The sequence below is a fragment of the Heterocephalus glaber genome, unplaced genomic scaffold (assembly GCF_053883595.1).
Source record: "Heterocephalus glaber isolate CG9 unplaced genomic scaffold, H.glaber_assembly_v1.0 deba00001610, whole genome shotgun sequence".
In the NCBI taxonomy this organism is placed as follows: Eukaryota; Metazoa; Chordata; class Mammalia; order Rodentia; family Bathyergidae; genus Heterocephalus; species Heterocephalus glaber.
The window spans coordinates 19398057-19414220 of NW_028258381.1; positions in this window are offsets into that span (position 1 = coordinate 19398057).

Below are 16164 nucleotides of genomic sequence, written 5' to 3' on the forward strand. Positions count from 1 at the left end.
CCTAGTACAGTACCAGAACTGTGTATGTTCTTAATAAATGTGAGTTTGAGTTTTACTCTTTGTATCCTTCTAAGAGAAGAGATGAATTGGCTGATTGCTCTTACCCCAAAGAGCTGAGCCTTTCCCATTTAATAATAAAGGGGTCTGTGGTCCTTGACCCCTCTGTAGCCCACTCTTCTAGGAACTCAGATGTTGGTAATGTGTGTGCCAAACACTGCCTCTTTATAGTTCATTTTTCCAATTAAAATGCATACTACATACACAAAAATTCAAAGACCTTCACTTCATGCTCTGCTGGAAGGCCTCACATGAAAAAAGGATTGGATTAAGAAATAACTAGAGACTTTGAGGTCAAATCACCTTGACACTTATATAAAATCAGGCAAGTGGCTAGGTGTGGTGGTGCACACCTATAATCCCAGCACTTTGGGAGGCTAAGGCAGGAACATTGAAAGTTTGAGTCCAGTCTGAGCAACTTAGCAATTTAGTAAGACCCTATCTCAAAAGAAAAAAAAAAGGCTAGGGATGTAGCTCAATTCAAAGGCCTTGTGTTCAGTCCCCAGGATCATAAAAAAGAAAAAAATTCTGCAAGTAATCCAACCCAGGTAAGCCTCAGCTACCTCATTCATAAATGAGGGAGAATAGTAACTTTGTTATGAAATAATTGTGAAATTTTAAGGATTACCTGTCCTCATGTTAGTACTTATCCTCATTTTCGTGCTCTTTTTAGAATTTTCTCAGCTGGAGCACAATGAGTAATGTTGATTTAACTTAGAGTCCAGTCCCTGATGTCCTGCAGGTTGATTGCAAGGTAAGGTGTAAGGAAGCCTGTGAGTGGTGTGTGGAGTGGGCACTTCTGTGACAGGGCAAGGGTGCCAAGATAGGAACCCGTGGGCAGGCAGTGAATTCTATGTTAAGTCAGATTGTTCTAAGTCAACAATGTCCAGAGGTTGTCCCAGCCCTGCACAGTGGACAGGGTCAGTCCTTTGAACAAACACACCGACAATGTCAGATGTGAATTTAGCAGGCACTTTACCCAGCCACAACAAGAGACAAATTTTTGCTGGGTTCAGTGGTGCATGCCTGTCATTCCAGCACTCTGGAAGACTAGGGCAGGAATATCAGAAGTCTGAGGCCAGCTTTTGCAATTTAGCAACTGATTAAGACCTTGTATCTAAAATGCCCAGTACTGGAGAGAGAGAGAGAGAGAGAGAGAGAGAGAGAGAGAGAGAGAGAGAGAGAGAGAGAGAGAGAGAGAGAACTGATCTTCCGTTCCCTGGTCCTCATAGAGAAGGTTTGTATTCAGTGGGGATGTTGACATATGATGAAGAAAGGCTCACCAGCTGAAGTCTTGTAATTGGTTTCTCGATCTTTATGAATGAGCCTGATTTTCTTTAAGTAAAACCAGAAAAGGAGGTCAGTTGTGGAGCCACTGACAATCCCCCCAAGACACTGGTCTTCCAGAAAGCAGGCAGAAGCAGAAGCAGTCCAGGGGACTTGACATTAGGAACAGTAGATAGGAAGTGATGCTCATAAGTCTGGTTCATAGCCCAGTGGCAAGTGGATCTGGGAGGTTCTCGCAGTGCTTAAACAGAGGAAGCAAAGGCAGGGATTTCCAGAGGCATCTCTGGACTCTGTGTAGTAACTCCTGAGGCTGTCTGAGGAGGACCAGGTCTGCACAGGTCTCACCTGTCTGTCCTTTCCCTTGTTGAGCCCATGGGACAGGACAGACCTCAGGCAGCCAGGACACACTGTGCTTAGAGCTCAGAAGTCAAAGTGCACTTAAGTGATACCCAAACTGGTGTCCCATCCATTCCTTTTCTAACAGATTTGCAAAATTTAGCTTTGGCCTACAAAGATCAGAGGAAGGAAAGAGCAGCCACTGCCCTACTGCCATGATCAGCAAAACATTATCTGTGATTCTGGGTGCCCAATAGGCACACATTTCTCCACTCATTCAGGGAGCATCATTGAACATCCCTGCTCTGGTTTGGATGTGGTTCATCCTCCAAGGGTTCATGGTTTAGAGGTCTGGTCCTCAGTGAAATGGTGTTGAGGAGCTGAGATCTTTAGGAGGTGGAGCCTAAGGAGAGGTCCTTGGGTCACTGGGGCTGTGATCCTCAGAAGATTAAGGAAGTTCTCCTGGAGCCTGGAGAGGATTATTATTAAAATAACGTCTTTGACTGGGTGTGGTGGTGCATGTCTGTAATCCTAGCAACTTGGCTTGGTGAGGCAGGAGGATTCTAAATTCTAGGCCAGCTTAGGCAATTTAGGAAGATTTTATCTGAAAAAAAAAAAAATAAGTGTTGGTGATGTAGCTCAGTGGTAGGGCATGCTTGGTTCAAACACTAGTACTGAGGGGGAAAAAGAGCCTCATGGTTGTCCTTGCTCTGGCTTCTTAGCTTACAACACTCATATTTCTCACATACACTCTTGCCACTGTGATGTCATCTACCATGAGACCCTTACCAGAGCCAAGCAAAGGCTGCCACCATACCCTTGAACCTCCAGAACTGTGAGGTAACTGAACCTTTTTCCTTTATAAAATTACCCAGCCTGTGTTGTTTTGTTATGACAACAGAACACAGATTAATACACTCTGCTTTGAGGCAGGACAGATAATAGGGTGGTAGTTCCAAAACGTAAGGTCTTTGCCTGGCTGGTGGCAAAAGAAGCAATTTGAGAAATTTTTTAAAATACCAATTCCTGGGCATCTCTGTGGGGAATAGTAGAAATAATCCATACTTCTTTGTTTTTGTAAAGTCTTATTTGTTCCCATAATAAGAATATGATAGCTAATTCTTGGAAGTGGTGTATATGTCTATCAATAAATGAATGAATAAGGAAAATACGATGTTTATATACAATGAAGTACTACTCTGGCATAAAGAACAAGAAACTTGAGTTGTTTGTAGGAAAATGGATGTACCTCAAGGCCATAAAGTTAAGTGTAATAAATCTGACACACGTGGTGAATTAACTAATGGTCAACTTGGAACACCCAGCTGAACTGAATCAGCATGATTCTGGGTGTGGAAAACCCATCTGAGGATTGTTGCCAACAGCATAAAAAGAGAACTGGAGGGGAAGATTGTTGGCTGTTGATTTTCCTGGAGAAGCTTGCTGTGGCTGGTTTTCCTGATATGAACTTGGCTGTTCTCGTGTTTGAGAAGCTCAGGGCCTTGCTGTCTCTGGGAATGTGTGCTGTTCTTGTCAGAGGAGCTCTGATCTTTGCCTTGAACATCACTTCCTGGCTCCAGTGAAGATCCCTCAGCCCAGTGGCACAAATCCTTCACCCCACTGGGGCAGGCTTTCTAGCTTCTACCACCAGTCTTTGGGCCTTCTGGGTGTAGAACCTCAATACGGATTTGCATGAGACATTGCCGTGGGTTCTCAACCTCTGGTTGGACTCGTGGAGGATGTTGCTTTGGGCTCTAGACCTTCAGCTGGACTTGTATAGGGCATTGCTATGGGATCCAGGCCTTCAGCTGGATTCTTTGGGTCTCTAGTCTGTGGACAGATCTGTTGCGTTCCTCTGCATTTGACTTTTGGGTGGATATTATAAAATAATCCTACAAATTATGTTTCCTGTATTAAATCTATTCCCTTATAGACCCTGACTACAACACAGAAGCTTAAATATTGCATGATTTCTCTTTTTAAAATTTTTTATCAGTACATATTTATAGTATGTAGTGATTACCTTCACTATGGGGGATTGGAACATGTACACAGCACATTTCAATTTCCTTCTTCCCCCCATCCCTCTTTTATTTTTCTAGTATCAGATTCACTTATCTATCTTATAAACCACTAAAAGTTAATTGTGATACATATATATTGAAAACCAGGTCAGGGAACATATAAAACATATAAGAAAAGTGTACTAAGTCAAGATACACTTTTAGATAGAGAAACTCAAAATATAAACAAAGAGCAAAATAAAAGATTCATAATATGAACTAGGGAGACAGATCTCTTGGAAAAAGGAAGGGAATCAAGAGATAGAGGGAGGAGGAAAGGAGCAGAGGAGAAGGGGATGAAAAAAGAACCGAGATGTATGATGTACATGTACCAGTTCCCCATGAGGAATGTGATCATTATGTACTACAAACATGTACTAATAAAAAATAAAAATTGAACAACAAAAAAGAAAAGATGACAATTATTCTGACTTTAAGCCATGAGAAAGCAGGTTGTTAAAATATGAGGTAAGGGCTACGATTTGAAGCATGTGCCACATACTATAGAGACTACTGAGAAGGACTGCTGGTACCATGTGAGCCATCTCCTCCAAAGAGGAGACATTTGAGCTGGGTATTGAATAAACAGCGCACATTTTCTAAGAGTACAAGGGGGTGGAGGGCATTTCACAGCAAAGGAGATAGCAGTAACAACAGAAATATTGTTGGTTTGGGGACTGATGAATATTTTGGTGTTTGTGGGGGCCTACCCATGGGCCATATAGCAAGAGCTGAGGCTACCAGGGTGGGTTGGGACCCACTCACAAAGGATGTTTCATGCCAAGCAAACTGGGAGCTTATACTCTGTTCTGTGGTCCCTTGAATACCACTGATATGAGTGACACAAGGAGTAACAAGGTCACATTTAGACTTTAGAGGGAGCACTTAGCAACCTGTATGGAGAGTGGATTGTAAGGGGTCAAAGTCACAAGAGAGGCCATTTGGGGCTCATATAAGTGCCTGATGTGGAAAGAATGTGGGCCCTGGCTTAGGCTAAGGCCACTACAGTGGGGATAGCAGGTAGAGTTGTTACTATCTTTGTGATTTTTCCTAACATGTGTGAGGCACTCATGTGTTCTGATCCAGGCAGCTTCCTCTCCATGGTCTTCAGTCTGTACATGGCTGGACATGACCTCTAAGTGGGCCACAATTGCTAAATTAAGTATCATGAACCACTGTCACAATTAATGCAAACAACACAGGGCAGCTTTAGAAATCTTGGCAATGCTTTCTGGCAAGTATAATGAAAAAATTAATTGAATAATCATCTCATGTAAATAGATTTCATGTGAGCTCTCCTTTTGGTGGAAGGAAGGAGGGAAAAGGAGCAGAATCCTTTGATTTATGGCTTCGAGTAGTATAATGAATTAGGCCAGTGCCCTGCAGTGAGTCTGAGTTGGCCTCAGCCTGCATTATGAGGTGGTTAGATCATTTTGAGCTGTGTGGCTCAAGTGACCCCATGCAGGCCTGAGAGATGGGGGTCATTAAAATCTGCCACACTGTGGGAATGCTCTTTAAAAAGACTCAGAGGCTAGCTTTACGGAGTGGTGGCATTTCTCTTTGGGATACAAGATGTTCTATCACTTAGGGAAAATGGGTGCAGATCCAAGCCAAAGCAATAATGATGGAAAATAAATTGGTGCCTCAAAGGTCACCAGGAAAGGTGGATAGAGAACTGTGATGGAGGAGCTACCTACAGCTCATAGCAAAGGCTCCTGTAAAGGAAATGATGAATGAGTTAATACCAAGTAGGAAATATTGACTCATGCGCATGAGACTGAATTAGAATTTCTGAATCTGTACAGCCAGTGTGGTCCAAGGGAAAGAACAACTGGGAGTTATAGGTTGAGCTATTAATCCTAGTTTAAGACACTTGAGCATTCTCCTTAGCTTCTGCTAAGCCTTAGTTTCCTGTATGCAAAAGGAAGACCTAGACTAACAGGGAATTTTGAGTATCAAGTGTGATTGTGGATCTGTTAGCTGTGTCCGTCTTTTCATGCATTTGCTCACAGGAAATTATAGCTAAACCCAGAAGACACTGGAAGGTACAATTTTATCTTTCAGCTGGAAGCTAACCCAAAGGGCCTCAAGCAGAGTGCTGAAACCTAGTTTGGGCTATTCTGTGGATGCCCCACACACCCGGTGAATTCAGTCTTGAATGCAGTATGCTTATGCTCGGGAAATAAACTAATATCAGGCTAATGTGTTCTGGTTTTTTTGTTGTTGTTAGGAGCAAACAACTTGAAGAGATGTATTTCTTCCATTGTCAATCAGCCTGGGTAAGAAGGGCAGATTTAAAAGGGAGGCACACTTTGAACCTCAGAGAGTGACACTCCGGACCTTGGCTGAAGGAGATGACACCTGGCCCCTGCTGCTGTGGACAGGGAGCCTGACCTGTACAACCTGGCCAAGGTCCAGAGGCTGGGAAGATGGTCTTGGCCTTCAGAGGCCAGATCTGTACTTTCGAGAATAGCTAAATCTAGTCTATAGAATAAAGTTATATGTATTGTCATTCTCTTCTTAACTCCAAGTCTTTCATAAAGTCCCACTAAAATTATAGTCTGGTCTGGCCTCCAGAGTGGGGAAGAGGGGTGGAAAGGTTATGATCATAACCTGCAGTGATTTAGTGAGCAACAGCAGCCCAAGGGAAAATCAGAAAGGCAATGGCCACTTTGTGTGTGTCTTCTGATTTTCCCATAATGGGTTGTATTTTCCAAAGATAATTGGAATATCTCCCATTCCCTCACTCTTCTTCTCCTCCTCCACTTTCTCCTCCTCTTCCTCATTCTTTGGGGGTTGAACCCAGGGCCTGCACACTGAGCTATATCCCAAGCCCTGTTTTACTTTGAGACAGGATTTCACTATGTCCCCAACTTGCCCAGGCTGGGCTTGAACTTGCAGTCCTACAGTCTCAGCCTCCCAGAGTCCCAAGCTTATAGGCATGTGCCACCATGCCTAGCTCCACATCTTATTATCATATAACCTTGACAACCTTTCCTTTGTGGTAGGTTCTGGGTCCCCTGCCCTGGAACCTGATCTGGCCTCTGGGAGAGTTTCCACCAATAGCATATGGTAAAAATGCTACCTTAGGAGTTCTCATGTGAGTCATTAAAATACAACAGACCAGAGTGATTGTTCTTTGCACCTTGTCCTTGGGGGATACTTGCTTTTGGCATCTGACCACCATATTGTGAGGAAGTCCAAGCCACTTGAAGAGGCCCCAGCATCATCTGAGGTCCTGGTCAGCAGCAATTGTTAGATACCTTCAGATGGTTCTAGTCCCCAGATGTCAACTCACCCTCAGCCTTCAAGTCCTTTTAGCTAAGTCCCCAGACATCACAGAGCAGAGCCAAGTATATCCAACTTTAAAAAGTTTGAGCCCTGTAGAATCCACGAGTTTAACAAGTTGGTTATTTTATGTCACTAAAATTTTGGATTGGTCTGTTATACAAAGATATTAAACTGAAACACTCTTCATGCTTACTTTTCAGTTGGGTCTTGATGGAATCTTGAACTTAGTAATTAGTTTAATTAACTGGGTGTGGTAGTACATGTCTGTAATTCCAATACTCCAGGAGGCTGAGGCAGGAGTATTGTGAATTTGAGCCCAGGTTGGGGAATTTAGTAACACAGTTAAGACCCCATCTCAAAATAAAATTAAAAAGGGCTGGAGATGTATCTTAGTGTGAAGGCCCTGGGTTCAATCCCCAGTACTGTAATAAGAAAGTAAGTAGTTTGAATGGTCCAATATCATTAAACCATAGAAGGCAACATATAGACAGAAATTACATGCACTGGCAAACAGAGTTAGGCATGCACATGACAAGAAGGTAGAAGGAATATTCATCTCACCATAGACTTATTGCTTCAAAGAAGAAAGAAATATTTCTACAATGAAAGATTTTAGACCAACACATAACAAGCTATTTTTTTTTGAAATAAGACTCTGTTTTTGCAACAAATCAGAATTCAAGTTAACTGTAAACCAGAACAAACCACATTAATTTATTGAACCCAGGCAGAACCTGTTCCAAGTATCACTTTTATTTTTAGTGCACCACAAACCAAATCAAAGTAGTTAAAAATTATGAATACAAGTGTTCTGTTGAAATGACAACCAAACCTGTATATCTTGTAAAACAATTTTTGCCATGTTAAAATTATTGTACTGCAAAAATACTTTGCTACTTTTTAACCTGAAAAAAACCTCTCATAAATAAATAAATATATCACTGTTCATATCCCTTGAGGTACACATTCATTCAAAATTTATTGGTAAAATGGTAAGAAATACATTATTGATATGAACCAAGGACATGCTACTTCTCACAGCAGTTCCCAATAAGTCCCAAAGGACTCTGTGTGACACCCGAGCTGTACAGATGCTGTACTTGTATGTTAATGATATATTAGAAAGATCTAAGATTTTAGAGTCTTTTAGGCTATGATATTATTTCATAAAATGTGTAAAGCCTCAGAAAATATATAATACCCTCTTAGCTCCCTTAATCATTAATATAATGGAAGAATGTCTATAGGGTTTGTGTGTGCACCGCAGAGAAGGGGAGAGGGAGAGAGAGAGGAAGAAGAAAAGGAAGACAAAGGAGGAGGAAGAGGAGAGAGGAAAGGGGAGAGGGGAAGGAGAAAGTGGAGGGAGAGAAGGAGGGGAAAGAAGGAGGAAGAGCAGAACATTTGTTGCAGAAATAGTCCAACTTGTGTTTGCCTTTGAATAGTGTGGAGCTATTTCTGGGACCAACTGGGAGCTATGTTCTTTTGACGCTTCTCTTGTATCTGTGTGAAGCCTGGACCAGTCTTGCCATGTGAGTAGAAGTGCTCTGTGTACACTAGGCTGCTGTGATTTGGATGTAGTTTTCCGCACCCAAACTCATGGTGAAATTTAATTGCCATTGTAGTGATGTTAGTAGGTAGGACCTTTCAGGGGGATTAATGTCACTTTGTTGGAACTGGGTTTGTTCTCTTAGGAGTGGGTGCTTGCTTTAATTGGGCTGGATTAGGCACTGTGACAGCAGGCTGTTATAAAGTGAGGGTGGCCTTCCTATTTTATCTCTTCCATATATGTTTGCTAACCCTTTCATTTCTCTTCCCTTAATTGGATCAGCATGAGGCCTTCACTGACTCCATGTTCTTGGACTTCCAGCTGCCAGAACCATGAGCAAAAATAAACTTCTTTACTTAATAAGTGACTCAATCTCAGACATTTCTGTTGTTATAGCAACAGAAAATGGACTCAGAACTGTGTCAACACAGGTGATCTCTTCTTCATCTCTTCTTCTGCTAGCTAGAAGAATACCAGAGAAGACTCCAGGATCCTGGGAGGTAGATGTGGAACCACTGGATGGAAGAAACCAAGTTCTAGGTTCACTATATGGAGGAAAGATAGTTGTTAGCCAGGAGCACTTACATGAAGAGATAAGTAGGGAAGGAGAGTGAGAATCAACTGAGATTTCAGGGATTTATTTGTTATAGCAGCTAATGTTACCCTAACTGCTACTGAATCAGAGGAGATGATGTATACAAAATGATGAGCTCAGTGCTTGATAGTTGGCAGTGCTCAATAAATACTTGAGTTTTCCCCTTTGAATGAATGGATATCTGTCTGCCTATTCAGAATATAATATGAGATAGTACATTCATTTAGTTGTAATCTTCCTTGGATATCTTTGTGAATCCCAATATGCTGAATGAAGCCTTTGTGGAAAATCTTGAATTGTGGCTCAGGCAAGTGGTTTGATGGGATAAATAGCCAAGGAGTGACTCCATTTGTTTGTGTAAATCACACTACTCTTTCCAAAGGTCACTTTATATTGATAGAAAACTCATGTTTCAAGATGTGGCTTATCAAAACCAGACATTTCAAGATCTCCCTGCTCTAAATCATGATGGGATAATGTTTGATATAGAAGAACATAGCCACCAGGCAATATGATATTCTCCTGTCCTTCTCGCCACTAATTAAAATCCTAAACATTTACAAAGTGAATATTGCATGTAAACATCGTTTCATTTTAATGCAGTAAGAGCAAGAACAAATCACAACAGTAATATAATTTTTTTTTGAAATCTAGTGATTTGGGAACATGAAATATAACACAATACCTAGTGGACTGGCACAATTTTTAATTTTCTATTATATTCTTTTTTACATCACTCTTGTGTGTGATTAGATAAATTACTTCCAAACATTGTGATTTTGTACAATTAATTTTTTCTTGTCAATAAAATCTAAGGGAGCCACCCAGCTGTCTGAAAATAAACTATTATATTTGCATGCTAAAGTGCTTTAATTTGTAATGGCAATCTGCCGTGAAGAATGGTGCCCTTCTGCACTCTTTGCCTCATATTTTATTGAACCAACCTTTTCTTTTCCAAAATGATATTTCAGGCTTTACTTTCTGGCTACAGGAGAAAAGGCTATCTGTGACATGCTCAAACACCCTTTTTGCAAAAGTTGAAGCTCTGCTTTCAATTTGTACCTCATCTATTGTTAGTTGTGGGGTAGATTTAGCATGGAGGTGGATCCAAGGGTGAGGATGTCTAGAGCGTTGTGCGAATAGTCAGTGTTGGTTTGAGTCCAGCATCCATAAATAGAAGGGGCAGATCCTGACTGGCAGACGAGAGGGAAAACCATAAAGGCATTTTTAAAGAATGGTGGCTCATTCTAGCTTCCCTTAAAAAACAGAGCCTGAGGCTTAGGAGGTGAAAGTCCAACACTTTATTGGGGAATGTAAGCCCAGTGCAGCTGGAGTGAGGCAGGAAGGAGGGAAAGCAGGGTGACAACCTCTCAGGTTACTTCCCCAGAGGCCCTGTTGCCTAGAGAAGAAAGGGGGAAGGGATTTATCTATGGACATCCTTCTCCTATTGGTCGAAGTTTGCCCTGCCTCTCCAGGCTGAGTGCTTACTGGGTCTTGAGGCCTCTTAGATCTCAGCAGCAACGTGGAAGCCCCAGGGTGGCTCTGATACTAAGTACACAGCACAAGTGAGAGGCAGGATGCTACAGACTATGCTCACTCATGACACAAGGGACCAGTAGGAGCCATCACCTACATGCTAGGTCTGTAGCAGCAGTGACAGCAGCAGCAGGGGTCCTCTTCCAGCACCAAAGGAAGTGCAAACCAGGCCTAGATCTGCCGCCTCAGCCAAGAAACAAGGCCATTCTGGGCTCTGGGATAGGGCATAATTAAATCTGGGACAAACAGCAAGTCCACAGGGATGGGGGATTTTAATTAAAGCTTCCATAATGATATGTTAAAATTAAATTTTGCCGAAGCATGTCCTAAATGGTGAGGTGTGAGACCCCCACTATGCAGACTATGAGCTCAGGTTTCTCTTCCATCCACACCCTGGTTTCCCTCAGTTTCTCACTGGTTGTTAGAGAGTGCACTGTTGGCTTCAGTGGGCACGCTAATGGCCAAGCAAGGCGGGTAATTTGTAAGCTGCATTTCAGGCTCCCAGTGGATTGGGCATGGAGGCTTAATTGCATCCACTGGTAAGGATGGTAATAAGCTCAAGCTAAATGTGGACAGGGCAAGGCCAGGTGGGAAGAGACCATGGTTAGATTGATTTCATCTCCTTTCTCTATCTGCAAAGTGGCATCCAGAGGTGATCTTGAATATTGGGAGGAAGTTCTTTCCTTCCACAGTTCAGTCTTGTCTGCACACTTACCCCGCAGGCCCTGCAAGGTGACAGGTTTGTTCTCAGTGCTGACAGTCTAAGGCCACCTGTCCTTGACTCTTCTGGGTTTCCTAGGAGAAAAGCAAAGGGGTGAGGGAAAGGAGAGAGGGGAGAATTGAAGGTTCACTGTGAGCACCCTGGGAAACATTCAGGGGGAAATTTAACCTAAGGAAGGTTAAAACCTGCAGCTCAGAGAGCCATAAACACGGCAGCTTGGAACACTTTGAAAATTCTCTCCAGGAGTTTCAGGAACATTTTTAGATCCACTGCTGGTTTCTTGGGAAAACTTAGGGAATAGATGATCTTAATTCCTACTCTGGGTGACTTGATAGCTCATCCTCTCTTTGGATATCTCTCTAATGTGACACTCACCATTTGTTGTTTTGCATTACTGGGGATGGAACCCAGGGCCTTAGTACTGAGCTACATCCTCAACCCTTTTTTAAGTTTTATTTCGAGACAGGGCCTCACTAAATCGCTAAGTTGCCCTAGCCTGGGCTCAAACTTTCAGTTTTCCTGCCTCACCCTCCCAGAGTTCTGGGATTGCAGGTGTATGCCAGCTCTCACAAAGGACTTGTTCAAGGCTCCTTAACATCATTATCTTGCTCTGGTTTGAGGGAAATTTAGGTGCTGTTTCTGTAGTTCTGTGGCCAACTCTCTTGATGGTTGAAATATCCATTTATGTAATTTTCCCTGAGTTTTAAGCAGATACCTGATTTTTATAGTGGATGATTGCAGCTTTATAGAATACGAATGACTTTAGTGTAAGTGAGGCAGAGGGATAAAAGAACAAAAAACCATCATGAACCAAAAGCTTACTTACTTTGGGTTATTTCTATGAGTTTCTTTTTACTTATTGGATAAAGTATAGATGTAATGTCTTTAGTTGTTTTAGGAACATTAATCTTGTATTTCTTCTAGAGTAACTTTGATGAAGTTCTTTCTCCAAGACAATGTCAGTTTTTTTAGAGTTATTGGTAATGGGGTGTTTTTGTTATTTTCTTATGAAATGTAGTATCTTTTATCTTTATTTAATCTGTTCTCTTTTAGTTATGCCTTTTTCAATCCAGATATTGTGCTTTTTGCCTTTTTTTCTTAAGAACACTCAATGAAAGAGCATTTATTTTTACTGTTAACATTGAAGGTCTACAACATGATATTTTGATGTTCACACAGTGAAATGATTACTACAGTCAAGCAAATTGACATCTGTCACCTTATATAGTTACTATTCTTGTAGTAAAAGTATGCAAAATCTATTCTCCCAGCAAATTTTCAGTATATAATGGATTATTATTAATTATAGTCCTCATGCTCTACATTAGACTTCTAGACTTGTTTATCCTACATAACTATAATTTTGTACTCTCTGACTTATATCTCCCCATCTCCAATACTATGCTACTCCCTGTTGTATATTTGAATTGTTTTTCATAGATTCCAGATGCAAGTAAAATCATGCAGCATTTTTCTCTCTGTGTCTTTTCAAATACTTTTCTTTCTATTGTTTTATTTTGGACTTAATTAATTTCAGTTTGTTATTATTTTTTTCTACTTCTTTCTTCGCATTTGTCTTGTGTTCTGTTGCTAACTTCCTACATTAAGTGGTTTGCTTATTAATTTTGCCTTTATTTTTCTGATATAAGCAAAATGATAGGTTTACCTTTATTACTTTAGTGCATAGCAGCAGTTTTAATGTAAAGACTTATCATAGTTCAGTCTCAAGTCATTAAAATATTCCCGTGATAATTTATTCCTTGACCCACTAGTTATTTTGAAGTATGCATGTGTATGTTTGAATATGATAATCAAATATGGTGATGCAAATGTAGGACTGATAATATTTATGTTTGGAAATTTTCATAATAAAACATTTTTTAAAACTGTGTTTCTGAAATGCGTAAATACATTGGCTTTCAAGTTATTCTTAATGATTTCTAACTTAATTGACTTTTGGTGAACGTGGTTGATTAGATGATGTTTCTTTGAAAAATTTTAAGAATGTAATGACTTACAGTATAATCAGTTTTTATAAATATATTCTGAGTGAGAAGAATATGATTATTCTGATTAGTGCTGGGACATACACACATATTCATTTGGTCAAACTTGATAATTGTGTAGTTCAACCCTTCTGTAATTTATGGATTGCTTTATTTCTAGGAAAGATGCATTTTATTCTTCTGCTTTGTTGATGGATTTGACAATTTCCCTTATAGTCCTGTGCTTTTTATCTTACAAGACTATCCTATTAATCATAACAAATATAGAATTGTTATATTTTCCTGGTGAAACTAATCTTTGATCATAATAGCAACCCTCTTTATTCATAACAATGCTTTTGGCTTTCAAGTCAACTTTATCTGATATCAGGAAGGAGATTTTTTCCTGTCCTTTTAATTCTTATTTGCACACAACATATGACTATTTTTCAAACAAAAACTCACTCTGATATTTTCTGTCTATTATGTGGTGAATATTACTCTATTTACATTTATGACTGATATATTTTATCTTCTTTTAGGTATTATAGGTTCTTCTTTCTACTTGATCTACCATTTCTGTGTTTTATTGATTTTATTTTTCTGTCTTTTTTGAATTGTTTATCAAATTTTTATTTTCCCCTCTAATGTTTTGAATATTTCCACTCTACATTATCTCTTTTATGCACTATTTTTAACAGCTGAATATACTTAAATACCTTAAAGTCCAAAATAAATCAGAAGTTTCCTCTCTGAACCAGACCACGGAACACTTTAAATCAATCTTCTATCCTACATATTGCTATAGCTCAGTATTTGGTCTTATGCTATTTTTTCTGTTAACCCATAAATTATTTATCATTTTTGTTGTTTTATTTTTGCAAATGCTTTAGATCTAGGGTTAGCAAACTATTTCTGGGAAGGGCTAGGTTTGAGGCCATAGGATCTGTGTTTCAATTACTCAATCCTGCTGTTATTGCAGCAGCAGTCACAGATACTCTGTAAGTAAGAATTTCAATAAAACTTTATTTACAAACAAGTTCTGAGCTGGATTTGTCCTGTGATCCATAGTTCAACAACACTTGCTTTAGATACTCTCATGTGATTATGACTTTCCTTAGATTCCTTCTATAATCTTAGACTCACTTTGTAGATTATCTCATTTCTCCTGAAGGATGTACTTTGAGTTGTCCTTTAAGTGAAGATGTGTTTGTCACAAACTCTCTTATGATTTCTTGACTTTGTCTTTAGTTAATGCACTTTTAGGGGTGGGATGATAGTTTAGCTGGAAATAATTTCTCTGAACTTTTATTTTTGGTAAGAAATAGTGGAGCCTATAATTTTTATATTTACTGTCAAGTTGAAGCTCCATCTTGATAAATTAGTAAAAAACATCCCAATGGAGTTATCATTTTGCCATTCTTCCACTTCTGTCTTCATAAGTTTATATTTTAAAGTTTTAGACTTAGTGCTGAGTCATTAATTAAAATGAAGCTCTCTTTAACACTTTCAGTTTATTTCTCTATGCTTTTCAGGATTTTATAGTTCCTGTTAAGGACTTTTGGAAGGAGTTTAATTAGCGTTGTTTTGCAGGTGGCCTGTCATTTCTCCCGGCATACTTTTTTTGTTTTTTGGTGGCGGGGATGGAATGCGGGTCCTTGCGCTTGCTAGGCAGGCGGCGAAACCACTGAGCTAAATCCCCGGCCCTCCTTGCATACTTTTAAGATTTTTTCTTTCCTTTTTATGTTCTGAGAATTTACTATAATGTGACTCGGATACTCTGTTTTAGATTTGCTGTGCCTCCTGGATCTGGAAATTTTTATTTTTGGAAAATCCTTAGCCATTACTTCTTTTATTATTTCTGCTCTGTATTCTGGATATTTTCTTATTTTGGAGACTTGATAGAAATATATCATTCTTTATTCTTTCAAATTTCACATCTCCTTGTCTCTTTGTACTACACTCTGGTTAATTTCTTCCTGTTGATTAATTCTCTTTTCAGTTGTGTTTACTCAGCTTTTGAATGCGTATTGAGTTCTGAGTTTTAATAATTATAATTTCCATGTTTTAAGTTCTGTTGGGTTATTTCTCAAATCTGTGTGGTTATTTTGGAAGGCAGCGATGCTCACTATAAACCACAATTGCTGCACCATGGTTATTTTGGCAACTTCTTAATTTGACCTTATTTTTTATCTCTTATTTCTCTACATATATTAAATGTAGCTATTTTACAGTCTGTATCTGGTAGCTCTGATAGCAGTTCTTGGGACTCCATTGTATATTATTCTTGCCTTCTCTTGATGAAGGTGACTTTCTCATTTCTTTTGTAATTTTTAATTGTGAGCTCATATTTGACTGGTTTTAATATTTGAGATTGATAATGGAGATAAGGTGGGAGCAATTTTTCCTAGGGCAGATTTGCATTTATTCCGGAAAAATTCTGTCCCTGCATATGAGAACTGACCTCAAGATGCTATGAGACAAAAGAAAGAGTTAAACAGATCCAGGATTGCACTAAGTACCATTTATTGGAGACTTAATGACAAAAGTCTAATCTGGAAAGCAGCAAGACCAGTGGATTCCCACAGTTTGGGTCTGAAGGAAGGAAGGAGCTTATGTTATGGTCAACATAAAAGTAACTTCATCCAAACTGGATTGTATCTGGTTTGTCTCAAACTAATATCAAGGATTTCAGGCAAATGCTTGTTGCTCATGGTACCAGGGCCTGCATCATAAAGTTACTCAAG